Genomic DNA, 27127 nt, shown 5'->3' with positions numbered 1-27127 from the left:
GTCCTCCTCCCTGCCTGCTCTTGCCTGCCAGGCTGCAATGCTTTTGCTATAGGCCATCTCCAAGAAACTCGAAATGAACTGAAAATCATACTGCTTGAATGAGGAACTGGGGGTGGCTTGGCAAAGATATCAACTCAGGAAGTTCATACTTGGTCATTGTGAGTTAGAAGCCTGGCACACTACTGTCTTACTGGTGTCTCTGAGAATCGCCTTCTGTAGTCCTGATGCACAGCTCAGGTCTGAGACAGAGAGCAGGAGGGTGGAAAGACAGTGTGATGCACTGAGGACGCCTGCCTCAGATGCATAACCTGAACCTAATCATGAGGAAACATCAGGCAAACTGAAGTTGAAGGACATGCTACAAATAAGTGGCCTGTACTCTTAAAAAATGTCAATGTGAAAGACCAGCCTAACTTTAAGATCAGCTTGAGGTTTCTGCTGAGACCGCTGATGGTGGCTGCCTTGGGAATAACACCTCTCTTTGTATAAGATTTCAGGACTCCCCATTCCCACCAGAGCCCTAGATGGTGAAGGAAAACAAGGACAAGCATGCTAACCTTACTCCTCCTACCACTAAATGCAAGGACTCTCTGCTCTTCCTTATGAGGAGGTGACTGGCCGGCTAGCTCATGCATAGCATTTTTTAAATGAAAGTGGTCATTGGAGAGAAAGGGTAGAAATTTCAAAACACAAAAAGCAAAAACAAAAACAAACCATGTTTATAGAAATTGCCACCCTCAGCACAGCTTGCTCAAGCATTGTCCTGTGGGAGCAGCCTTCTGGAAATGGAGGGAAGGACACAAAGCCATGCCACCCCCAAGAAAATGCCAGATTGTCTTCCAGGAAAGTTGGCCCAGCTTTTCCATAGTTTCAGACCCTTGATAGCTCTTTCCTTGGGCTTAATTCAGAAGATGAGGCTCTTCTGGAGCAGGACTCTTTCTGTAACCTTAGGTCTTAATTACTTCTGCACAGAAAGGGAGGCATCCTTGGTCTCTTCCAACTCTAAAATTGTATGACTATATTAATAATATGCAGTATACTATACAGATATATGTGCATTGAATGACATGCTTGTAATATCTCATATAACGTCTGTAATTTAATATTGTTTATAAAGTTATCAGAATGACTTCTGGGTAGGTCCGGACATTTTTGTTTTCATTAATCACACTAAAAATAATACCTCTTTAAAGAGCCCATATTGATAGCATGGGTTCTGATCAAGTTACATACCCTGCAGAAGAATGCATATTGTATTGCTTTAACTCTAAAAAAGAGGGTTTATAATGTGGGTGTTTCTGTACCAAAGCAACAGATTCTAATAAGTTTCTACTATAATGTTCTTCACATATGTAGAAAATATTTCATATTCTCTGTAAGACAGACCATCATTTCTTGGCTACATAAGCAGACTGATGGTTTTAAACCAATTTTAGTTAATAAATCTCTTTGAAAATTGGATAAAAATTATGACCTTTTTCTCCTGAAATGCTCATAGGTGCGAGATATTGCATACAATGTCAGAGGCTTTTCAGACTGTCTAGAAGGTCTTCAATGCCGGATTGAGAATCCCTGCTGTACAGGTATAAATACAGTAGTTTCTTTTTATCCGAAGTTTTGCTTTGTGTGGTTTGAGTTACCGGTAGTCAACAGTGGTCTGAAATGTTAAATAGAAAATTCCAGAAATAATTCATAAGTTTTAAATTGTGTGCTGTTTCGAGTGGTGTGATGAAATCTTGTGCTGTCTTGCTCAGTCCCACCTGTGATGTGACTCACGCTTTTGTGCAGAATATCCATGGTGTCTTCATTCACCATCCATTAGTCACTCAGTAGCCATCTCAGTTATCAGATCAACTGTCATGGCATTGCAGTGCTCATGTTCAAGTGACCCTTATTTTACTTAATAACGGCAGCCTCAAAGTGCAAACAGCAGTGATGGTAACACATTGTTATGAGTGTTCCATTTTATTATTTTTGTTGTTAATCTCTTACTGTGCCTAATTTATAAATTAAATTTCATCATAGGCATATATAGGAAAAGCATAGTGTATATAGGGCTCCATACTATCTGGAGTTCCAGGCATCCACTGGGGATCCAGAAATGTATCCCCCAGGGATAAGGGAGGATACTGTATGTTGAAGAGAATGGGACACAATCAGCTACTTGCTCAGAGGGAGTTTGGAAAAAAGGTACCTAAAATCAAATAATTACAATTTTCATACCCTGAGAGGATACAGGATTGCTAAGTCTCCTCTATGCTGTAAGCAGAACTGCCTCAGTCACTGTTACCACCAAGGTACAGGAGTCCTGTGTTGAGTCTTTGCTGGAATTCCTGGGACATCCTGCCAACTTCAGGCTCCCCTTGATTTTTGGGGACTGGTCTCATTTCTAACGGACAGATAGAGGATCAATGAGCAGAACTTTATGGCTGTTGCAAGTTCACACAAATCTCGCACCTACTCATTTTCCTGGGGTGGTGATTGTCTGTGTAGGTGGAGCTCACTACTGGTCACACAGCTTGCCAAGCAGAGCTCTATGAGAGATGCCTACAGATTTGCTTCCTGAGACATAGCTCTGCTCCATCCCCCATCATGTTAGCGCATCCGGATAAGTGCCAGAATAAAAGAGAGAGTAGGAGAAACACATTGCTCTATAGCTGCGGAGTTTTCTCTGTCCTTGGATTTTGAATTTTTGGTTGTTGACCATTGGCTAGGACCATATGGCTCTCTGTTGTTTTCATTCACATCTCCTCTCCAGCTCCCCACACAATGTTGGGACTGTTTGCAAGGCTCCTTTCCATCAGTCCGCCCAGCAGCATATGACATCTCAGGGATTTACATTTTTAATTTAATCATTAGCTTAATGTTTGGGGGACATTAGTCATAGGAAGTTAGTCTCATTCATCCAGATGCATTTTTGAAAGTTACAGCTCTTTTCTGTCTACCATAATGCCCCCCTTGAGCATGACTTCTTCCATTTCCTTTAAAAAACACTCTGTTCTTCTGGAACTTTCAAATAAAGACATCAAAGCTGGAAGGAATTATTAACTCAGAAACTACATTTGAGACTTCCAGAGGAGTTGAACCTGGCTGGAGTTGTGGAGAAACAGTATTGGTGTAGGGTCAGGAAATGACTTAAACTTGATCTTCAAGGACTTGAAATTGCTCCCCTGAAAAATGGAAAGGCACTTCTCTTGCCTACAACCCTCTGGGGAGACCTGAGTCCAGTGCTTGCTTTCCCTTCAATGCAAATGAATGAACGAAGTTTGCTCCCTAGGCTTCTGGCCAACAGAACTGGAACCATTTTTGGAAGTTGGGCTGCTTTTTGTGTTCTTCAGCTTTGTAAGTTTCTGGACAGATGGCTCTGGAGGGGAAGGTGGGGCTTGGCATGGGCTTTGGAAATGTTGCCTTTAGATAGAAGGGAGGAAGATTATTTCAAGTGAGCCAGTGACTTGAGAAAAAGTGTGGAAGCAGGTATAATAATGAATATTCTGGGCCCTATGAATGCATCTATATGAATGTAAATGGGATATCAAAGTTGTTCAGCCTGGATAGAGCAGGCTGGCGCAAGGGTAGAAGTTTTCTTACCACGTTCTTTAGAGTTTGGAGTTTATTCTGTGGGTAGTCTAGAGCCACTGGAAGCATGTGAGTTTGGGAATTTCAGGGTCAAATCAGTTTTAGAATTGTTAGTTTGATAGTGGTTATCATGTAACTGGTCTCATGGGAGTCCCTTTGTGGAGCTTCCTTTCACAAATGAACAAAGGCCAGTGTTTTTTTCTTGATAGTGAAATTATTTTGACCATAGAGTTGCCATTCTTTATATGACTAAGGACCCTCTTTCCATTTTCAATACAGTTTAAGAAATCTTCTTGTAACCCTCTCCTCTCCAAGTTGAGCCATTGGACTGCAGTTATCTCAAGCACAAAGCCTTACCAACATTTCCCTACAGAGCCTACACTTGATTGTTTGTAGACAAAGTCAGCCATGCCTTGGTCATGATCCAGAGAAGCCCATTCTTTCTGTATTCTGTAACCCTTTCTGGGCTGCACCCTCATGACTCCCACGTGTCCTATCCCCATCTCTCTTTGCCTTATTCTTCATCTGACCATTTCCCATTAATAACATCCTGCAACAGGAAAACTATCCTTTTCTCATTCAAGGAACTGAAAAAGTAACTTTCTCCTTATAGCTCACCTGCTCAAGAGCCTCTCTACAACTCTTTTGGACCTCATTGCAACCTGAATAATTCAATTCCTTCACTTTCTTTCTGTCACCTTCACATGTCATGTATCTAACTTATCACATTCACGATTTATAAATACCCTTCCCCATTTTTTTCTTTCTTCCCACCTGCCCAGAAAATGCACCCTCTAGAGAGGCCCAGCAATATACTGTCATTGTGCCTATAATTAAACAGTCAAACATTGCTGGAAAGCGGGAAGGAAGGAAGGAAGGAAGGAAGGAAGGAAGGAAGGAAGGAAGGGAAGGAAGGAAGGAAGGAGGGAGGAGGGAGGGAGGGAGGGAGGAAGGAAGGAAGACAGTGAGAGAGAGAGAGAGAGAGAGGGAGGGGAGAGGGAGGGAGGGAGGGAAGGAAGGAAGGAAGGAAGAAAGGAAAGGAAGGAAGGAAAAGAAAGAAGAAATAAAAGAAAGGAAGGAAGAGAGAAAGAAGGAAATAAAGAAAGAAGAGAGAAAGAGAAGGAAGAAAGAAGAGAAAGAGAAAAGGAGAGGAAGAGAAAGAAAGAGGGAAAGAGAATCATCATATGACCAAACAGGTTATTTCCACTGTAAATTCACCTTCACTACCCTCAGCTGGGCTTTCAACATTGCCCAGCATTTCCCCTATAATTCTGTATCCAGTAGGATTGCTCTCTCCATCTCCTCAGTGACAAATGCGTCATCTCCTCTCCTCCTCTTCTATCATCCCTGTCTTCCACCTCAGTGGACTACCAGGACTCAAAATACATATATGCACGTTTTTTTCTCCAACATCATTTAAACACAGTTTCGTTTATTTAGGTCTAAGCTATACATTCAAATTGTTCAAAATTCAAAAGGTCTGAAAATCAACATTCTACCTTATTTCTTCATAATTCCAGTTCTCCTTCCAATGGGCCACCAATATTTTCAGTTGTATGTTTCCAGAGACAATTTATATATGTATAAAAGCAAATATTACATATGCATATTCTCTCCTCTCTCTCTTTTCTGTTACATATATGGTAGCACTTTGATTTTTGTTTTTACTTAACCACACATCAGAAAGAAATTGACTTCATTACATAGAATTTTTATTTTTGTAGATGATGTTATTATATTCCATTATATGGATGCATTTTTTATTTAGCCAGTCTGTTATTGATGGTCACTTCCAGTATTTTGCTAGTATAAATTATGCAATAGTGAATACATTGAAACCTACATCATTTTGCATATGTGTTGATATATTTATAAAATAAATTCCTAGAAGTATTATGGATGTATAAAATGGTGTGTCACTTGCTGTTTTAATAGATATTGTTGGATTCCTCTCCACAGAGATTGTACTCCCTCCAGCAGTGTACAGGACTACCTGTATCTTCAGGCTTGCCACCACAGCATGCTACCCATTTTTGGTTTGTTTGTGTGTTTGTTTTGAGATGGAGTCTTGCTCTGTCTCCCAGGCTGGAGTGCAGTGGTGGTGCAGTCTTGGCTCACTGTAACCTCTTCCTCCCAGATTCAAGCAATTCTCCTGTCTCAGCCTCCCAAGTAGCTGGGACTACAGGCACAGGCCACCACATCCACCTAATTTTTGTATTTTTAGTAGAGACAGGGTTTCACCATATTGGTCAGGCTGGTCTCGAACTCCTGACCTCAAGTGATCCACCGGCCTCAGCCTCCCAAAGTGCTGGGATTACAGACGTGAGCCACTGTGCCTGGCCTACTCTTTTTTTTTTTTTTTTTTTTTTTTTTTTATCTCTACCTATCTGATAGATGGGAAAAGTTTTCTTACTGTCATTGTAATTCACATTTCCACAGAGAATATTGAAGCCATTGAAGACTTCCATAATTTTATCTCCACCATAACCATAAACATATCAGATCCCACTTTTGTCTCTTTTGATTCCTGCCTATAACATTAAAAAGGGTATACCCTCTTCAGTCAAAAAATCCATATATGTTCTAGATACATGTTCTAGTCCCTTTCTTGGGCAGTGCTCTTCATTGATGAGCCCTGTTTTTATTTGCTTCATCTTCAACCATTCCCTCCTTACGATATCCTTTCCACTGACTTTCAAGCAAGCATTAGTAGCTCTCACTCTTCAAGTATTTTCCATTAACCCCGCATAGCCCTTCCACTTACTACCCTAACTCTAGTACACAGCCAGACCACACTGAAGGTTTGTATAAATGTTTCCTCCTGCACTTCCTCAGCACACAAGTTGTTCTTCAATACATCCCAGGTATCTTCTCCATCTCTCCTGGTTGCTCTGGAAGAAGTCATCAGTGACCTCTATGCTGCTACTTCTAATGTTGACTATTTAGCTCTCATTTTATTTGATCCCTTCTTGGCAGCATTTGTCAAACTTGGCTTTTCCCTTCTTCTTGTGATACTCTCTTCTCCTGATGTCCACAATAACACACTCCTGGGTTTCCTTCCCTATTCCTGGTCAATTCTTCAGCCTACTTCGCTTGCCCTTCTTTCCCTACCTGGTCCTAACTGTTGTCTTCCCCAGATATTCATTTCTATTTTATATTCTCTCCCAAAGAGAACTTATTTTACTCCCAGTGATTTAAAGGCCAGTTACATGCAATAGCTCCCAAATGTCTATCTCTAGCTGCAGCTTCTCTTCTGAGTTCTGGGCCTGGATGTCCAACTGTCTACTGTCTACTTTAAATCTTCTGTTGGATATCTCACTTGCATTTTAAATTTAAGACGTCCAGAACTGAAATCTTTTTCATCCTCCCCACTCAAATCTTTTTCTTCTCTAGTATTTCCCATATCTGTAAGTGGTACCTCCACCATATGGCTGCACATGCCACTAGTTTAGGCATTATCCCAGAAAGATCCTACAGTTCCAGTCCCATATCAAATTTATAAACATTTCTATTCTTTTGCTCTTCAACACATAGCTCAATTTCATTATGTTTTCCTATTTCGAATGATCCTGCCTTTATCAAATCCACAGCATTTTTCTGGGATCACTGCAATAGCTTCTAGCCAATGTCTTCTAACTGCATGTAGTCTGTTGTCACAAAAGAAGCCAGCATTTGTAAACACACCAACTAGGTAATGTTACTTCCCTTCTTAAAACCTTTCATAAGCTTTCTATTATACTTACCATAAGGTGCAAACACTGTGTCACCATTATTATGCAGATACTACTCTGGTGACCTTCTTGATATCCATTCCTGTCCCTTTCCTACTAGAATCTGCCTGGTTACACGGTTACACTTCCTACCTCCCTTGCAAAAACAGGTATGGTTATGTAACAGATCTGACCAAAGATATGTAAGTGGAAATGTTGTCTGGAAGTTCTAGGAAGGGTCCTTTAAGGAATCTGAGGTGGGGCATGTTTTTGGCCCTTCCTTCATTCTTCCTTCCTGTTGCCTGGAATGCAAATATGAGGGCTGGATCTCCACTAACTTCTTTGGATCATGACAGGACCTGTCAGGTGCAAGCCACTTGCTAGATGATAGTGTAAAAAGATGAAAGAAATCCTAGTCCTGAATGCTATGAAGCTGCAATACTAGTCCTGGTCTGCCCATCTCTGGATTTCTTATATGAGTAAGAGAAATCAGCTTCTGTTTTCTTCATGCCACTGTTATTTTGTGTTTGGGTTATATGCAGCTGAACTTAATGTTAACTGCTACATATGGCTTATCAGGCCTTGTGTGATGATCCAGCCCTTGTTCTCCTCTTTGACCTCCTCTCGTGTGCCTGTTCCCCTGGATCCTGATCCACTCTCAGCAGTGTTATTCTGTCAGTTTCTTGAACTCCTTGCCACCTTGGGCCTTCCCATCTGTCCTTCCCCTGCCTGGAATGCTCTTCTACTCCTTCTTTGCCTGGCTGACTCCTGTCATCTTTCAGGTTTGAGTTTAAACATCCTATACTTGGAGAGACTTTCTCTGATTCTCTGATCTAAATTATGTTTCCTGTTTCTCTCACACCACTCTGATTTTTCCTTCACAATACTGATTCTAATTTGAAATAACATATATATATTTTTAATGTTGGTCTCTCTACCATGGCAAAATTCATGTCTGTTTGCTCAGTACTTACATCAAAAACCTACTTCTAGGCCAGGAATATACTCAAATAGTAGTTGAATCAATGGGAGAAAATACAGAGTTTGGTTCAAAGAGTGGGATCGCAAACCTAAGATTCTGGGTTTTAGTCTTGACTCTTACTAGTTGTGTGACTTCAGTCTAGTTACTTAACTCTTTAAGCCTCATTTTACTGATCTTTAAATGAGGTTAATGGTAGAATGTTCCTGAGGGGATTGTGGTGATGATTCCATGACCAAATAAAACTAAAGAATTCAACATAGTGCCTTTCACAGAGAAAATGCTCAGTATACAATAGCTATTATTAATGAGTAAACGAAGGAATCAATGAAAAAGCCAAGGTCATTTCTGGCAGTATGTTACCTGACCCAGAAAAGAGACCAGTGCTCAGGAGTGGCCTTCATTTGTTGTGGTTGTAGTGCTTCAGCCAAATAACAGTGGAAGTAATACATCACAGGCATTTTGAGTGTCCACCTTGACCCTTTTGCAGGGGCAACTCAAATGCTGTGCTGTAACAAGGCCCTCCCTTGGCCTTTGATACTTATTTCCCTTGTTTCTAAAGCACTTGAACTCACTATTCCAGCACCTACCACTCGCTCTCAGAGGGCATGTCTTCCCTATCCTTGGGGATGGGATGCCAGTCTCTTCCATGCTGGGCCATGTCTTAATGTGCCTACCCTTCCCTGACTACTGAGCAAAATTCTTCTAGAAGTGAGATTTTAGTCCTTCTTATCCAATAAGGGGAGAACCAAAACACTAATCAGTGAAGAATGTGGAAAGGGAGATAGTAGTTGACTTCCTGTGCACAAACCCCTCCTTACCCAGTTACTTCAGACTCCTGCAAGATTTAGAGAAGCCATATCCGAGTTTTAGTTCTATTGAGGAAACTCCAAAACTATAGTTTTGGAAAGGCTTCAAACGTTCCCTGGATGAGTTGTCTTCCCATTTATAAGACAATCCAAAGTCCTGTATTTAGTAAGAGTGGAGCAGGACACACACACACACACACACACACACACATGCAACAATCCACTCTGGATTCGCTGTAATCCTGGCTTGAACATTCAAGAGAATACTTGAATAATACTTACCTACCTCACTGGGGTGTTGTTAACAATTAATTAGTTAATGTTTATAAAGCACTTTGCAGATGTAAAGTGCTTTTTAAGTGCTAAGTATTATTATTATTAAGCAGAAGTTCTATGGTTTAGCTGAAAATATTTTTTTGCAATCACACGTTTAGCTGTAAATAAATCAAGCTTATTTACAAGAGGGTTTTCCTTTTAGGGTCACCTCCTTGTTATTATCATTTAGCTAATCTCTTTTATTCTCCTTTGGATTACAAATAGAGCTGCCTCATCCTGAAAACTTCTTTGAGATAATTTCAAGAATATCACAGAAAAATAAATACCCAAAGAGACTACCCGTTTCCTCAAGAGTGAGGCTATGTATTTATTCAAGAAAAACTCTATGCCTTACTTTATATACAAGAGTTTCTGTGCAGAGTTCCTAATTTAGGTCTACACTGAAAAAAAAATACAGTTAGAACAGTGTCTTATCAAATAGGACAGAGGAATAAATCTGCTACATTTGATGACAATAATAATAGCAATAAGAACAATACTAGGGATTGGAAAGATTTTAGGTTTTATTTCCTCATTCCTCTGTCTTTCATCTGTCTTTGTTCTTTAAAAGCCTATGATGAAGGTGGGGGTAGGAGGCCGAGGAAGAAGCAAGTGGCATCTATGGCACAGCCATACACAAGCTGTCCAGTGGCAGAACAGCCTTAATGAAGTAGTAAAGTGTCTAAGTCCACAGCAACCTGCAAGTCAAGTTCTTTCTTCCAGTGCCTTAGGCAATTCCATGGGAGTGAAGCTGGATCTTTAATGAACTTAGTAGACTATAAATCAACAAGGGATATGACACTGGGAAAAGGGATGAAACAAGAAAATCAGACAATGAAGCCTGCTGCTGCTCTCTTACTAAAAAAAGCACACTGTGTTTTTGATGGACTATATTCTTTGGCATATTCTTGTGGGTTTTTTTTTTTTTCAGGTATAGTTGGACAGTAGCTATTTTTAGCAGGGGCAAAAGTTGTCCAGATATTGTATCAGTACCATGCAAGAGTTATATCTTTTATGTGTAATTTAAGGGTAGGTGGGAACAACCAAGCTGAATTACTGACATCGTAAGGAAATGAAAAATCAAACTGCTGACCACATGCATTTTGTATTATTTAATTAAAAGTAGATAACGGTGCACGAATGAACCACAAATCAGATAAAAATGGCAGCATTTTCTCATATTTAACACATATTTGACTTGTGATTGTGTGACAATTTACTAGAACAGGTCTATGATGTCTCCAAATAGAAAATCAGGAGTGTAATTAAAAAATACTGCAGGGGAGAAGCAATATTAACTTCAACCTTGAGCAGAGCTAATCACAGCCACAGTTCTCAACAATGTTACTCTCATTTAATGAGTCTCTTCTACTTCCTTCTTTACTGTGGAATAAAAAATGAAAATCATCAGAATTTTGCTAACTCAAAATGTTTAAATATACAGTATGTCTTTTAGAGAAATAAAGAAGAGGAATGGTTTACAAATTCTAGGTGTCAAGATTCCCTGCTTATTATTTATTTTACTGGAGTCTCATTAAATGACCAACAGTCAGTCATTCAGAGTTGTGCCTCAGGACAGAACTGCTAATTCACTGCACAATCTTTAGAGTTTTTAGTTTCATCAGATGTGCAGTTGTGGGAATGTCCATCTTCTCCTTTTCAGTATCAGGAGCAACCATTCCTAAATTGTGCAAAGAATATTCTAAGGAATCCAATCCCTTTAGCACCCATTCAAACATGCCTGTATAGGAGCTGAGCCTCCTCAGCCCTGACTGGGAAACAGTGCCACAGAGAGTGGTCCCAAGTCTCTAGGCTCCATGTGACCTTCACTGCTAGGCTCCACTTGACCTTCAGACCAAATGGAGAAGAATTTGGTGTCTTCTATGCTTTCTGGTCTTTGTTTTATGATTTCATCAACTGACCTACCTTTGTTCAGGAAAGTTCACAAAAATCCTTCTCTACCTTAGTTATTTTGTCAGAGTGAAAGCTTAGTACCTAAATATATTCAATGACAAAGTGTTTATAACTATTTGATATTTTAATACCTTTTCCTGCCTTGGATCGAACAAGCCCCTGAAGTGTTTCTACATTATTCACCCTTCCTTTAGTTCCCAGTCAGAATAAATTCCCTGTTCTTTAAACTAAAATCTTGCATTTCTTACCCTTTGTTACCCAAAAATTAAGGGACATACTTGGAATTTTATCCATAGAGAAGGGTTTCAGTTCATAGGAGGAGTGGTATAGAGGTTGATAATTCCAAGTAAACAAGAACCTAACTCCTTTCTCTTATATCCTGAACAAGTCTGATGCAGAGAGTTGCCCATGGAGGACCTTCGCCAGGGAGGGAGGGGCTTGGATCAACTTGGTTGGTTTAGCAGATGAAAATATCTCAGTGAGCATACCAGGTACCACTAGGGGTTGAGAGGATTTGGGAAACAGATGATTTCAAGTCAAAAGATCAGTGAGAGAATAACCACCGAATGCAAGGGAGAGTTAAGAACAGGGTGGAATTGGGTGGGAGATATGGTTCAAGAGAAGAGTTCAGAACTAAGGCAACTTAGTAAGTGTGGAAGAGTCCCATTCCTCCTGAAATATTGCCCAGTGGGCATTGTGTGAATGATGATGGCAGCTTAAAGGACTTTTAGAAAGTGTGGCAGAAACTGGGAAAATGAAACCAAGTCAATTGAGTAAAGTTGTGGAGTGTACTGAGATTTCTAGTAGGAAATGAATATAAACTTAGTCTGAAGGCAATGAACAGGCCAGAATTACTCTATTTCATTGATTTAAAAACATGTATAGTATAATGTTTTCACATCTCTTAGTTGGCTTGCGTCTCACAGTTGATGTCCTCTTGGAGTTATAAAATAGGGTCTAGCATGAAAGGCATGAAGGCACAAGAAATAGATGGACCTCTGGCTACACACAGTCCTCCAGGGATGGGAGGGCAGAGGGGAGCTTTCCATTGTTTATTAAGTGAGAGTATTGTGAGCATGATCTTTTTCCTATCACTGTGATTTTTCAAATGAAGCTTTTAGAATGTTTCACTCAGATGCTGGATCTCAGCTTCCTCTTTTCTGACATTGTAACTCATTCCTCCTTTCTTCTATTTCAACTATGTTATCTTTTTCATTTAGGGAAAGGTTGGTGGGGAGGGTGTAAGAGTTCAGCTTAAACGCCAGCCCCTCAGAGAGGCCTTCCCAGACAACCCAACAAATAACCATCTCCCATTCACTTCTATCACTGTGTCCAATTTTATTCTCATCATAGCATTTATTACTATTATTTCTTTCTCTTTTTTTTTTGAGACGGAGTTTCGCTCTTGTTGCCCAGGCTGAAGTACAATGGCGTGATTTCGGCTCACTGAAACCTCCACCTCTCAGGCTCAAGCGATTCTCCTGCCTCAACCTCCCGAGTAGCTGGGATTACAGGCATGCACCACCACGCCCGGCTAATTTTGTATTTTTAGCAGAGACTGGGTTTCACCATGTTGGTCAGGCTGGTCTTGAACTCCTGACCTCACGTGATCCACCTGCCTTGGCCTCCCAAAGTGATGGGATTACAGGCATGAGCCACTCTGCCCCACCATTACTATTATTTCTTATATTTATTATTATTATTTATTTTTTATTATTTTCTGATAGTTTCTTATTAATTCATTGATTCATTTTGTTTATGGTCCATATTCTTTGTTAGGATATAAGCTCAGTAAGCATAAAGGTCTTATTCACCAAAGTGTCTTCTGTTCATGCTTGGCACATAACTGACTCTGAATAAACATGTGTAGAATGAGTAAATGAACATATGACCTTGAAAAGGGTTGAACTCTTCCCTGGAGTAAAATAATGAGCATTATATCCAACTAATGTGCTTTAGTATGTTTTGTGGGTTCCTCTACATTTCCCATGTATCTTTTTAATGGAATAAGAAACTTTAAGAACCATGTGATTCTGGTTCTGTAAGACAGCAACTCCTGAAGTGTAGCTTGAGATTTTCTAGAAACTTAAATTAAAGCATCTCCATCTCCTTGTCTGGGATTATGCGTGCTGATTCAGCTTCAAATCAGCTGGCAACTATTATTTACCCTTAAGTTAAAAAGCAAGAAAACAACCTCTCTTCTAGCAAAGAGACAGATTCATGAAAAGTTTTCGTCTTACTATGTTGGCTCTGGTCTTAGTGATCCATACAGGCATAAAATATCTCTTATGTGTTTAAAATAGAATTATTATTAATATTATGCTAGTAGCTATAAGTACCAAAGTTATCACTTCAAAAAGTTTAAGCAGGCTGGAAAAAAAACTATCAAAAGAAAGTAACCTGCCTCCACATACAGACAGCTCAGGTATTGCTTAGAAATGGAGATCATGCTAGTAGAAAATGTGAAAATGGACGTGAGTCATAAAACTAACTTTGAGTTTAACTTACATTAATCCTTTGAATGAACGTCCCTCTCAATGAAATTAACCTCTTTGATTTTAGCCTATATTAGACCTACTCCCATTATGCCCTTGTTTCAAATTAAAAACAACATAAAAACAGATTCTGTTAACATTTTAAGTATGTGTAATACAAAGTCATCCAGGAATAATTAAGAGATATTTCTTGCTAAATATAAAAGCATGTGGAAATGCAGACATATGTAAGGAGAATAACCCTTATCCGATCATACTAGGGTCATCTTGATGTTGACAGGAATCAATGGCATGCTGGGCAAGAATAGTCTATGCAGTGTCACCGTCATCATCTTCAGTTTGATGGTTCAATGATGAGGCTGGCTACTCATACATGGATAAATTGTATTTATCATTCTTTCTGAAACCCCTTTCCCTCTTTCTTTTACTTAGTGGGTAAACTTGTCCAAACTGTAATGACTCAAGAGCTCACTCACTCATCAAGCATTCACTGAGCATCTGTCATATGACAGTTGCTGAAATGGGTTTTTGGGATACTAAGAGGGAGACTCTGATCATCCCTTTCAAATGGCCTGTGCATGGCTTTCCTGACAATATTATGGCAGGGTGAAGTGACACTAGGCTGTTTGAGTCACAAGTGAAAAAGAGTCACTGTGTGCCTGGAACATTTATTTTCAGGCTATAGAAAAGTGAGGTAAAGACCTAAGTGCCTGGTGCTTGACAGAAATTTCCCTTTGGATCTAAATGTTTTCATCTTGAATAGACATGATCATTGGAGTCGAGTCATTCTTTGGGCACTTTTTGATTTATTTAAATTCACAATTTATAAGGTAAGTATCATAGTCTCCATTTTATGTATGAGGAACTTGAGGTTTAGAGAGGTTGAACTAGTTTCCTGTGGCTGCTGTAACAGATTATTAAAAACTATATGGCTTAAAACAAGATAAACTTATTGTCTCACAGTTCTAGGAGCTAAAAGTCAGAAATCAAAGTGTCATCAGGGCTGTGCTCACTACAGAAGCTCTAGGGGAGAATCTGTTATTTTCCTCTTCCAGCTTCTCATTTCCATTGGCACTCCTTGACTTGTGGCAGCCTCACTCCAATCTCTGCCTCACGGTCACCTGGTCTCTCACTCTGCTCTCTACCCATCTTGTCTTTTATATGTCTATAAAGATGCATGTGTTTGCACTTGGGGTCTGCTTGGCTAACCCAGGATTATATCCTTATCACAAGATCATTAACTTACTCACATCTGCAAAAACCTTTTTTCCAAGTAAGGTAACATGTACACGTTCAAGGGATTTGATATAAATATCTTTTGGGGAGCTAATTTTTAGCCTTTTTAGCCAAAGATTAAGCCTTTGTCCAGGGTTATTCAGTTGGTAGAGGTGAGTATTGAACATAGCCAGGTTTTATTTCATAGTCCATTTTTTAAATTGAATTAATTTTTAAAATGGACACATAGTAATTGTACATATTCATGGGATACATAGTGATGTTTTGATACATATAATGTATAATAATCAGATCAGGGAAATTAGCATATCCATCATGTCAAACATTGATCATTTCTTTGTATCGGGAATATTCAAAATTCTCCTTCTAGCTATTTGAAACTATATATTATTGTTAACTATAGTCATCCTACAATGATATAGAACACTAGAATGTATTTCTCCTATCCAGCTATAATTCTGTATCCTTTAACAAATATCTCCCTGTCTCTCTCTTCCTCCTACCCTTCCCAGCCTCTAGTAACCTCTGTTCTAATTTTTACTTCTTTGAGATCAACTTTATTTTTTAATCTTCCACATATGAGTGAGGACATGTGGTGTTTGATTTTCTGTTCCTGGCTCATTTCATGTAATACAATGTCCTCTAGGTTCATCTACGTTGCCACAAATGACAGGGTTTCATTCTTTTATATGGCTGACTAATATTCCATTTTGCATGTATACCACTTTTTCTTTATCTATTCATCTGTTGTTGGATTCTTACGTTCATTCCATATCTTGGCTATTGTGAATAGTGCTGTAATAAACATGGAGGTACAGATGTCTCTTCCATACATCAATTTCCTTTTTTTTTTTGAATAAATTCCCAGTAGTGGGATTGCTGGATCAAATGGTAACTTTGTTTATAGTTTTTTGAGGAACCTCCATATTGCTCTTCAAAATGGCTGTACTAGTTTGCCCACCAACAGTGTATAAGAGTTTTCTTTTGTCATTTTTTGTATTTTCAATAATAAGCATCCTAACTGGGGTGAGATGATAACTCACGGTGGTTTCGATTTGCATTTCCCTGATAATTAGTGATGTCGGGCACTTTTTCATATACTTTTTGGTCATTTGTATCTCTTCTTTTGAGAAATGTCTGTTCATATCATTTTCCCAGCTTAAAATTGAGTTTTTATTTATTTTTATTTTTTTGCTGTTGAGATGTTTACATTCCTTGTATATTCTGGATATTAATCCTCTGTTGTATAAGTAGTTTACAAATATTTTCTCTCATTCCATAGGTTGTTTTTTCACTCTTGATTATTTCTTTTGCTGTTCAGAGGCTTTGTAGTCTGATATAAACCCATTTGTTTTATTTTCTTTTGCTTTCTGTACTTTTGAGGTCTTATTTATAAAATCTTTTCTCAGACCAATGTCCTGAAGTGTTTCCCCTGTGTTTTGTTCTACAAGTTTTAGGTCTTACATTTAGGTCTTTGATCCATTTTGAGTTGATTTTTGTATAGGGTGAGAGGGGAGAGTCTATTCTTTTAAACCTCCACACTGACTCTTAGAATATATGTATATTCGAGTAAAGTTTTCAATGTAATTATATAAGTAGTAGTTTCAACCTGGTCATTTAGCATGAAGAACTAGGATGTAGGCTGTATTGATAGAAGTGTTCTGTTATTTCCTTTTGATTCATTCAACAACCAGTATTTCCTGAGTGCCCACTATGTTCCAGGCTCTCTGCTGGCATGAAGAGTCAATGTTGAGCAAAAACAACCACCATCCCTATTCTTCCAAGTTCACTGTCCAGCAGGGAGACAGAGATAAACATAAAATGAGTCATTAATGGAAATCTAATCACAAACTGAAAAGGAAAAGAGAGATAGAACAAAGAAAACTGACCCAGGCTGGACATGGAAACAAGGTTTTCCTGAGAAGTGGTGTTTTGGTCAAGATCTTAAGCCTGAATAGGAGCTAACAGGTGAAGGAGAAGGTTGCAGGGGGAAAAACATCCCAGAAAGAGAAAATGATCCTGTGATAGAAAGGATTATTAACCTTCTAGGAATTGAAATAAGGCTAGAGCAGAGAATGAGACAGCTTTATCAATACAAGCATTTGTTTCTAGGTGTAGTTTCTGGGCAAAGAGTAAGATGCAATGGATTCTCTAAGATGGCAAACTCTTTGAGAGCAGGGAATGTGTTTTATCCATCTCTGGATACTCTGGCCAGTGTGGTATCTCACCCAGAGTATACACGCAAGGCTAACTTGTTGATTGACTTAATAAATAAATGAATAAATAAATTAGCCTTGACCTCGCAAATGCAGGCTATTTGACAAAGCCCGTGAAGTACCCATTGTCCCGCTTGCTCAGTGTTTCCTTTCTAATCCAGGGGGTCATAGTGTGCCCAAGGATATTCTGGCCATTGTTGTAGCCACATAATTGTCGCATGTAAGTGAAGGGTGGTGAGGGAGCCAGGAGTCAAAGACTTTTTGCATGCAGTTGTGAAAAAAGGGAAGGCCATTGACTGGAGGAGAGAAAGCCTAGAAAATAAAAACTAAAAGTTTCCTCACCCCTCAACACAGCCCGAGTCCTGGTATAGACATCCTGATTGTATCCTGAGGACAAGGTAGAAGCACCCTCCTGATTTCCTGCCTCCCTTGGGGGACTTTTCTGCAGGCAGGCTTTTATCTGACGCTCTATTTTTAGGGTACAGCATTATAAAAGAGTTAACTTTAGGTCTTGAAAAAGGGGACAGACTATGAAGAAGGTTTTCTTACACTCCACTCTTAGTGTAACCTTGGTTGCTCACCACACATGGACAAAGCTAGATAGCTTGTCTGTTAGAAAAGATGTTCGCGGGATATATAATTTCTATAAACGCTCATTTAACTTCTTTATCCAAGGAACTATAAAGGACAAATTTCCTTTCCATACAAAAACCCACTTAAAAGGACAAGGTCTCAGAGATTGTCTCAGAATTCTTGATTAAGAGTTCTCCTTGGGATAAAACCTGACTGGTTGTTTTAGCCACAGAAACACTGCAGATGTGAAGGCCTAGCTGTGGAAATCAGGTAACGAGACTGAAGACCCTCAGAGGTCTATATCTACAACTGCCACCATTCCAGACAGAAAACTCACAGGGCTGACAAGTTGTTTGCTGGATTCTGCAAACCACATGTGGGGTGTCAACTCGGATATTGGTATGATGTTTTCAATTTGCTCCTAAAATAGAAATTGTATGCTGACTGTCTAGCTTTTAACTCCTAAGATACTCTTTCTTCCATTCTTTACTGTTTTTCCTCTTTTCCTCATCTCTTTCTTTGCTCATTATTTCTTTAGAGGTGGTATCAGGTGCTAAAACTGGGCAGTGAATCAGGGGAGCTCTAGACTGGGCTCTTACGCTAAGTAGCTGTGTGGCCTGGGGCATGTCACAGAACCTCTTTGAACCTTAGTTTCCTCATCTGTAAAATGGATCAGTAGATTCCCTGTGAAGCTACCACTGTGGCTTTGTGCCTCCTTCTTCCCCCAGACAGTTCATTTTTGTCTCTCCAGTCCATAAGGCTCTCATCTTCTCTTTCCACTTGTATTCTTCACTTACATCCCTCTTCTTTTTCTTCTCTCTTTCTTGTTCTTGTGGAACAAATGGAGGATCAGAAGTCAGAACTGGTTTATTATCTCTTTGGAGAATAATGGAGACATTTCTAAAGCCCTAATTGATAAGATAGCCATGCCTACAGGAACAAGCGTTTGCACTGCTTTGATTAAGACATTCAGCACCGTTATATCACAGGCTGAGGAGAAGTCATGGCTGTCAAAATATCTCAATGCGTGTTATGGAAATGGACTTGGATAAGAGGGGAGACTGATGGCTTATCTTTCCCTATGCATATCTTGTCCTTATTTATTTTCCTTCTATCGGGGGCGTGGTCCCATTGTGACTTCTCAGAGGGAGACCAAGAGATTCCTTGTTTATGCCTCTTCACTCTTCACAGGAGCCCAGCTTCTCCCTCAGCAGCATGGTGGATGATGCTGGATAAACTTGCCGGAGATTCTCTGTCCTTTCATCTGCTCTCCCAGATTATACCTTCTTTCTACTTTGTTTTTCAAAGACAAGACCACCTTAGAACATGGCTTCTTCCAAAAGAGCATTTGGCAGCTTTCTTCTAAGCCTGAGGGGAGACTGAGAAGTGGTTTCTTCTCTTTCTTAATGCAGGTATTAAGCAGACTTAATATTCACTTACTCTGAAAAATCCCACTTCACAGAAACATTTTTTAACACGAGCCAACGCGTTTCTCCCTAATTCAGCACAATTGCGCCTGGTTTATATCCATTGATGTTAAATGATTTTCCGTTTAATATCAATTGGAAATGGCTGATTTCCTACCCCAAACAGTACTTAATGTCAATTATGGCAGGCAGGGCAGAGCTGTTTTTCAATTAACTACAGCACTCCATTTTGTTTGCTGGCGAGTGGTGCAAGATACAAGCATACAAAGCTGCCTCGTGAAATGGTGACAGAGAGGGGCTTGGTATTGATTTTGCTGCCTGTTCCTGATCATTCTATTAGAAGGTGGTTATAGGGAGGGGGTGCTTGCCTTTTCCTTTTTCCCCTGGTTTAATGAGAACCTACTCTTCATCAGATAATCTTTTGGTCTGGCGATGACCAGAACTTGTAGGGGAAAGAACAGCATTACACCATCAACACTCTTGCTGGAGAGAGTTCATAGAGGTGTGGAGGACGGTGTGGATTCACAGGGAAGATTGAGACTATGATGTGAACTCTAGTTATACCCAAAGTGTGGGTATGGGTGCAGGTGTAAGGTGTGAGGCTAAGATTTACAGCTAACATTTACTGAACACCTGTTGTGGGTTAACAACTTGATGTTATTTTGAATCCTCTTAATAACCTTGTAAGCGATAGTATATGCTTGTCTCATACGTGTCCATATCTAAGCCTGATAGGATTCTCTAATACCACAGAGCTATTCAGCAGCTGAAACTAGAGTTCAAATCCAGACTGTCTGATCCTATCTCTCAGACCAGCCTTGCTTTCTAATGAAACTGATGGTTGACAATATCCCTGGTGATTCTACATAATCCATAGAGCGATGCTTCTTAAGATATTGGAGGATGGTGCCAGAGGGGAATGGGATTCCTGAGTCTAGGATCCAAAGGTCTACGCAGTCTTGTTTTTGTGCTGCTGCAATCCTTTTATGATGCCTTGCACTTTCCCACCTTTTGTGTGTGAAAGGCTTTTCTCATTCTTCTGCCTATGTTAATTCCACCCGAATTTCAGGGATAAGCTTGAGTTGTCTATGAAATGCTCCTTGACTGCACTGTCCACCTTGGGCCCCCCACTGAACATTTACAGCATTTTGCTCTATGGTCCTGGGCTAACATTTTTCCACTATAGCTGTAGAAAATTTCCCTGAGAACAGAAACCATGAAGAGGAAAAATCTTTGAGTTCTTTGGGGCTAATAGGGCTGGCTGAAATCTACTTTTGTGATTCCCCACCTTATTTGTTATTTGTTCAGCAAAGACTTATTAAATACCTACTGTGTGCAAAGCGTTATGCTAGGAGCTATCAATGCCAAAGAGCTTATATCCCAGTGGGAGGAAGAGACAGTAAGGGGACAGCTTCAGTGGAAGACAGTAGGTACTATGGTATTGCCCAAGACAGAAGCACTTGACTTAATGCTATAAGTTGGGGTAAGTAGAGGGTAGGTAGAGCAGTCAGATAATTTTCTTTGGAATGGGTATCTGAATTGAATTTTGAGGAGGTGTTTAAGCAATAGCAGGTAGGGGACAGAGAGGGATGGAAACCTGAAGGAGTGTTTTAGGGCATGAGCAGAGATGACACTGGGCCTGACAGGTTACTGAAACTTTTGAGTCTCAATCCTTCATCAATTCTACAGCGTTCATCATAGGGATGATATAAGGATGGATAATAGCACACATTTACTGAGTTCTTACTCTCAGGCTTGCATTAGTATGGGTTCTTTATTTGTATTAACTTGAGTATTCATAACGATTTTATGAGGTAGGCGTTGTTATTATACTCATTTTATAGATGAGGAAACTGAGGCACAAAGAGTTTAATGAACTCACCCAACAGAACCAAATTAGTAAGCTGTGGAGCTGGAATGCAGACCTGGTGGTCCAGCCCCTGAGGCTAAAATCTTAGCCATTAATCTATGCTGTTTTAAAAACTTCATTCAGACACTGCACTGTGCATACAAAACGCACACTGAAATAATCACTGCATTCATAATTGTTGCCTTGATTTCTTGGTTTCTTTGTTTATATATTATATGTTTTAAAAACCTTTCTCTTGGTAAAGACAAGTTCTTTTCTTTCCAGAACACCACCTTCTGTGGTTATAGGACTGTACTCTCAACACTGATTTTACATCCCTTCCCCACACACATACACTTTGGGTCCTATTTCAATGCTGTGCATATAAAGAATACATGAAACAGAACAAAACAAAACACTCGGATAAATGCTTGTGCAGATGAAAGTTGCCAGTGGATTAGGAAAAAGTGAATCTTCTTGTTTCTAAAAGTGTATTAGGTATCAGAATGCCAAAAATTTCTTATGGGGTATTGTCAGTAGCATGGACAACTCTTTTCTTAGCTACTCTTTCTAAAATGATTGGGAATGAGCTTTCTGGGAAGTTGTCTTGAGTGTTCAGATTCCAGGGTAGCTCCTAACAATTTTTCTTTTTCTTTTTTTTTTGAGAATGGGTCTCGGTCTGTCGCCTAGGTGGAGTGCAGTGGTATGATCTCGGTTCACTGCAACCTCCGTCTACCGGGTTCAAGCAATTCTCCTGTCTCAGCCTCCTGAGTAGCTGGGACTACAGGTACACACCACCACACCTGGCTTATTTTTGTGGTTTTTGTAGAGACAGGGTTTCGCCTGGCCAGGTGGCCAGACTGATCTCAAACTATTGATCTCAAATGATTTGCCCGCCTCAGCCTCCCAAAGTGCTGGGATTACAGGCATGAGCCACTGTGGCCAGCCACTCCTAACATTTTTTTTAAGGTGGTTCAGGTGTCATACTTGCTAATATAAATTAAGCTTCGCTTCGTGACTGATTTATTTGGAGAAAGTTTCGGATGTCAGTACATGGGCTGATCCCATTGGCTGAAAAATACAGTGTATTTCCCTAGTATTGCACTACAAGCACTTGAAGATGTACGTTTTTCTTTTTTCCCTTCCCATGTCTTCTACTGATCTACATGAGATATTCTAGATATCACACATGTCTCTGAGATATTCAGGTTTTCACAAAAATCTATGGGATTATTTAGTAGGAACAGTTGATGATAATTTGGATTTTCTTTGAAATTCTTATTTATTCTTAAGTAGGATTTAGTCTTTAAAACTTAAGCAATAGAAGTCATACTTAAATGTGATCACTTTTATTTTAGTACAAGTTTTGAATTTAGGATCAAACTTAAACATGAAAAGGGAAGAAGAATGAAAGGGGATGTTCATATGGAGGGGGCAAGGCTCACGAGGCTCTTTATAACTTATTGAGCCTGCACAGTATCATTTACAAAAATGGTACTGTACCAGTGAGAACACTTATGCAGCCATTTCTAGCCTAGACAAGCAAAGAAGGTTTTGCTATTTGACATTAGGCAATATTTATGGACATTATTCCATGCATCCTTGCAGTATTTCAGAATGTCATGAGAATAAATATCTTCTTTAATTCAGACAAGTTCAGGGTCAATGCATAGAAGCCAGACCTTTGTACTCATTTTTACCCCACATCTGACTCATAAGGATTGTTCTTTGCCTTGATTGAAAGCATTCTTCTCTAGGGTGTGGCTTTCAGAGTTGTGAAGAATAGGCAAAGAAGAGGTTTATGAAGAAAGGAGAAGTTTTTACAGAATGCTTACTCTGTGCCTGGTAGTGTGCTAGGCAGGTTTTAAATACATTTGTAGTTCCTCAGAGGAGCCCCAGTTCTCTATACCTGACCTCTGTGTCCCCTGGACTTACTCTTTACAATAATAGGTGGGATTATGCCAAATAATCCCAGGCTTTGCCAAAACAAGCAAACAAACAAATGAAACAGGTATTGGGTAGAAGCTAGGACATCAGGCCCAAGCTATCATATCCATCTTACAGATATGGTGGAAAGATGGTTTTTAAGGTCCCTGGGCAGAAATTCTTGACATGTGGCTTAGGTTTCTCTCTGGTGCCTTTAATTCCTCCCCTCCAAGTGTACCTAATCCAACTGCTAATTAAGGGAAAAAACAGAGACAGCAGATGAGCAGTGGGAATTTTTTTTCTCCTTTTGGAGCTATTTAAACCTTTGGAAGGTACACAAATGTAGCCCTATTATTCAAGTTAATTTATAATCCCTCCCCCCTTCACCACAAGGAATTTATGAACCTGGAAGAGCTGGAAGTCCCTTAGTAAAGCAAACAAACTGTAACTCAGGGTTGCATACTTCCAAGGATCCTCTATCAGCAGGTTTTATTTTCACACCAGAGGTGAAACGATAGTTTGATGAGCCACACTTTGTCCCATTGAGAGCAGCCAAGAGACTGCATGGGTGATGCAGGAAGAGAAGGACCGATGGGGCTGCTGTCTGCGCATTAGCACAGAGCAGCTGTCCTTATCCTGGTGACAACAATGATGACAACAAGAGTTGGCACTTGCTGAGCCAATACCATGTGTCAGGTACTGTTCAACATGTCTCAGCCTCACCACAAGTCTTTGAAACAGACATTGTTATAATCTCCACTTTACAGATGAGAAAACTGAGGTTTCTAGAAGTTTGGAAGTTTCGGATATTTTTCCTATAGAAATTAAGTGAGAATGTGACCTCACACAGTTTATCTACACATAGGATGTTATCTGAGTGCAGAGAATAGACTCTGGTAAGGAGGGTGTAGAATTGGCTAGTGTTTCCTTTTTAGGAAGGGAGAGATTTCCTGTTCTTCTTTTCCCTTTGCATTCCGCATCTTCCCCTTTCAAAGTAGAGAGTATTCACTGTACTGGGAGTCGGGAGACCTATGTTCTGGTCCTAGCCCTAGGAGGCAACGTGTTCTTGAACAAATCCCTTCCCCTCTTCTGACATCAGTTTCCTTACTTGCAAAATGAAGGGATGGGAAACATAGGTAGCTGATGTCTAGGACCTGTGTTCCTCAATTTCAATGGCTCCATCATTCCGTAAAGCAGGGTGGTAAATCTTTCCCTCTCAACTCCTCATTCACCCTTGTGTGTTGGACAGCAATGCTTCTCTCTCAAATGTGCAAGGCACTGAAAAGAAGGCAAGTTGTTTTTTTCAGTGCTGTATACCAGATGACCTTGATGTGATAGACTACAGGATCTGGTGACACTGCACACTCGGTACTATTCAACACTTTGCCTGAGAGGGAGGAAGGAATGGATTTATTGACTTGCGACTTTGACTCGGGCCTGTGTATCAGGTCTGTTATTATGTGGAATGATTAGGCTGCAGTGGCAGGGACAAGTTAAACTAGAACAACAAAAGACCTCCTTAACCTTTACCTGGACACAAGGCCATTCATAATGACTTGCATGGTTTGGAAAACCAAATCTGTCCCGGAGCACTCAATACTTTTGCAGCCACAGCAAATGAGCAGGAAAGGGGAAGATGGATGGGTGAGGGAGATGAAATGTAATCTAATTCTGCATAGTACTGTTTAGAATTCTGAGTTCAGGTCTGTGTCAAAAAACAGCTATGGCTTAGAGATCATCATCATTTTCTTTGGCTTGAAAAAGGAATTTGAAACCAGATACAATGGTTGCTCGCTGAGAAGACTTCCAACTATTTGTTATCCACTAGAGCAAATTATGCTGTTTCTGAAAGATATTTTCCCTCTTGAAGGAACCATGTGCCGTCTATTAATGTGAAAGGAACTGAATATGTGGATCTTTCAAATACACATGCACACACACACACACACACGCACACTATCAAACACAAAGTCTCCTTGAAAAGCTAAAAAGCTGCCGCCATCTCAAGCTTCTCTCACTTCTGAAGGATCCTTTCCCCTCTAGCCCAGCTCCCAGTCTCAGTCTGATAAGTCATGTTTTTGGCAGAATTGCTGCAGCAGCAATCATTTCAAAATCCTGGGCAGGATGGATTTTTTTCAGATACCTTTCCCTAAAAATTGTAAATTTTAATGCACCTGGCTATGACACAAGAATTAGAGAATCAGGGTATTACAACTTGAGGAGACCTTATCCATCACCTAACCTAAAGGTACGCCAGCCTTTTCTTTAAACCAGGTAGTAAATATTTTAGATTTTTCCAGCCAGTCATTCTCTGTCACAACTGAGAATGCATCCATAGACAATACATAACCGAATGGGTGTGTCTATATTCCAATAAAACTTTACTTATGGAAACAAGTGGCAGGCCAGAGTTGGCCCATAGGCTGTATGTAGCTTGCTACATACAAGTTAGACTCCAGACTCCTGGCTACCTACAGGTTAGACTCCTACTTCAAGGTTACACTTGATCAAGTGATAGAAGCTAAAGGCCAGAGAAGTCAAGAGGCTCATCCGAGCCAACTTGGCCAGCTGGCAGCAAAGCTAGGAGTGGAGATATGTAGAGGGGAATCAGATACTTAATTCTAGGGTCCCTGATCTGGAGATTCTAGTCCACCTGAATCCCTTAATATTTCAATGCAATTTATTGTGAAAATTAATTTGTAACATAGAATGTGAAAACCAAGCTTGATTAGGAGAGGCTGTGGCTGGAACGGCAATGAACTGAATCCTTCCCAGCATTGAGATTCAGATTTCGGCGACCATGCCTGGGAGACTTGTGAAGGACTGGTTCTGACAGATGCCAGATTACAGAAAAGGACAGTGGGGCTTTGTGAGAAACACCCCCATCTCAGGCAGGCACTCATGCATACAAGCACACACATATACACACATGCACGGAGAATAAATCTAGGAGGAGTGGCCCAACTTAGCCTTCATCTCTTTATTTGGTGAAGGACAGTAGTTTTGGGGCAACAAAAAGCTCTACTAAAGCCCCACTGCCCTGGTCACCTGGGGGCACTCATGAATCCAAGCCATAGGAAAACTGAAAATAATTAAATTATAGCCAGTCCTCACCTAACATCATTGATAGGTTCCTGGAAACTGCGACCTGAAGTGAAATGACATATAAGGAAACCATTTATTTTTTCTTGTTGGCATATAGTAAACCAATGTTGAAGGAAATAACTTTATCTGAGGACCCGCTGTACATTGTTTTGCTTGAAGTTTCTGAGACTCTATTGACAATGTTAAGTGAGGACTTACTGTTCTAGGATCATGAGTCCTCCCCTCTCTGTGGGGAGAATTTATGCCCACCACCCCCCTCAACAAAACAGCATGGCAAAAAAGAACCTGTATTTCTTTTCATGATGAAGACCAATGATATCTGGAAATCTGGAGTGAGGCAGTAATGAAGCACCAGCTGGAGTCAGCTAAGAAAGTGGGTGCCAAGGGTAACAGAGGTGACAGGTGGGTCAGTGCCACCCCCTAGGTGTTGGGTTGGCCACTGTGCATACATTTGCAGAAGCATGAAACACAGATGATCCAAAGACAGATTATGACAGCATACAGGGGCAGTGGCAGAGAGAAGAGACTGCACAAAGTGTTGGGGAGATCTATAGTGAATTGGCATCAGTGTGTTAGAGGCTCAAGGCAAGCATCAGCAACACGGTGGGTCAGTGTCCTTGGCATGGGTGTGGATGACTCTAGAGAAACAGAGCTTGTCTGAGAAGGGCAGTGAGACTAATACCTGTTTATAACAACAGTTACAGTTTCTAGGCATCTATTCTACGTCAAATGCCATGCTTTCTGCCTTTTGGGTGTTATTTGATCCACACAAGAACCCTGCAAGGTAGTACTGTTATTATCTTCTGTGCTAGTTAGCCATTTCTGCGTAACAACCCCCCTCCTACCATGCTAACATTATAGGATAACAGTGGACTATGATGTAAGGCATTTCTTTCACATTCCCATTACGTGAGGGCTGCAGGTTGGCTGCAGCTCTGCTCCAAGCTGAAGATCAACTATGGATCCATTCATGGGTTTTTTCATCCTGGGACCCTGG

At 40.2% G+C, this 27127-nt stretch overlaps 1 long non-coding RNA gene across 6 annotated transcripts in view; it reads left to right on the top strand.

The window, feature by feature from the left end:
- LOC108581646 overlaps positions 1–27127 on the top strand; it is a 441215-nt gene that overhangs the window by 117644 nt on the left and 296444 nt on the right. For 5 of the 6 annotated variants that reach the window (XR_004178269.1, XR_004178266.1, XR_004178268.1 and 2 more), the window contains one exon: positions 1499–1583. The exons of the other annotated variant lie outside the window; for it this stretch is intronic. This is a non-coding gene — a long non-coding RNA (uncharacterized LOC108581646). The remainder of the gene's footprint in view (positions 1–1498; positions 1584–27127) is intronic. 6 annotated transcript variants of the gene reach the window in all.

The sequence above is a fragment of the Papio anubis genome, chromosome 14 (assembly GCF_008728515.1).
Source record: "Papio anubis isolate 15944 chromosome 14, Panubis1.0, whole genome shotgun sequence".
NCBI classification, from domain to species: domain Eukaryota; kingdom Metazoa; phylum Chordata; class Mammalia; order Primates; family Cercopithecidae; genus Papio; species Papio anubis.
Note: the sequence above shows the minus strand (reverse complement) of the source record. Positions and strands in the feature narration are given on the sequence as shown.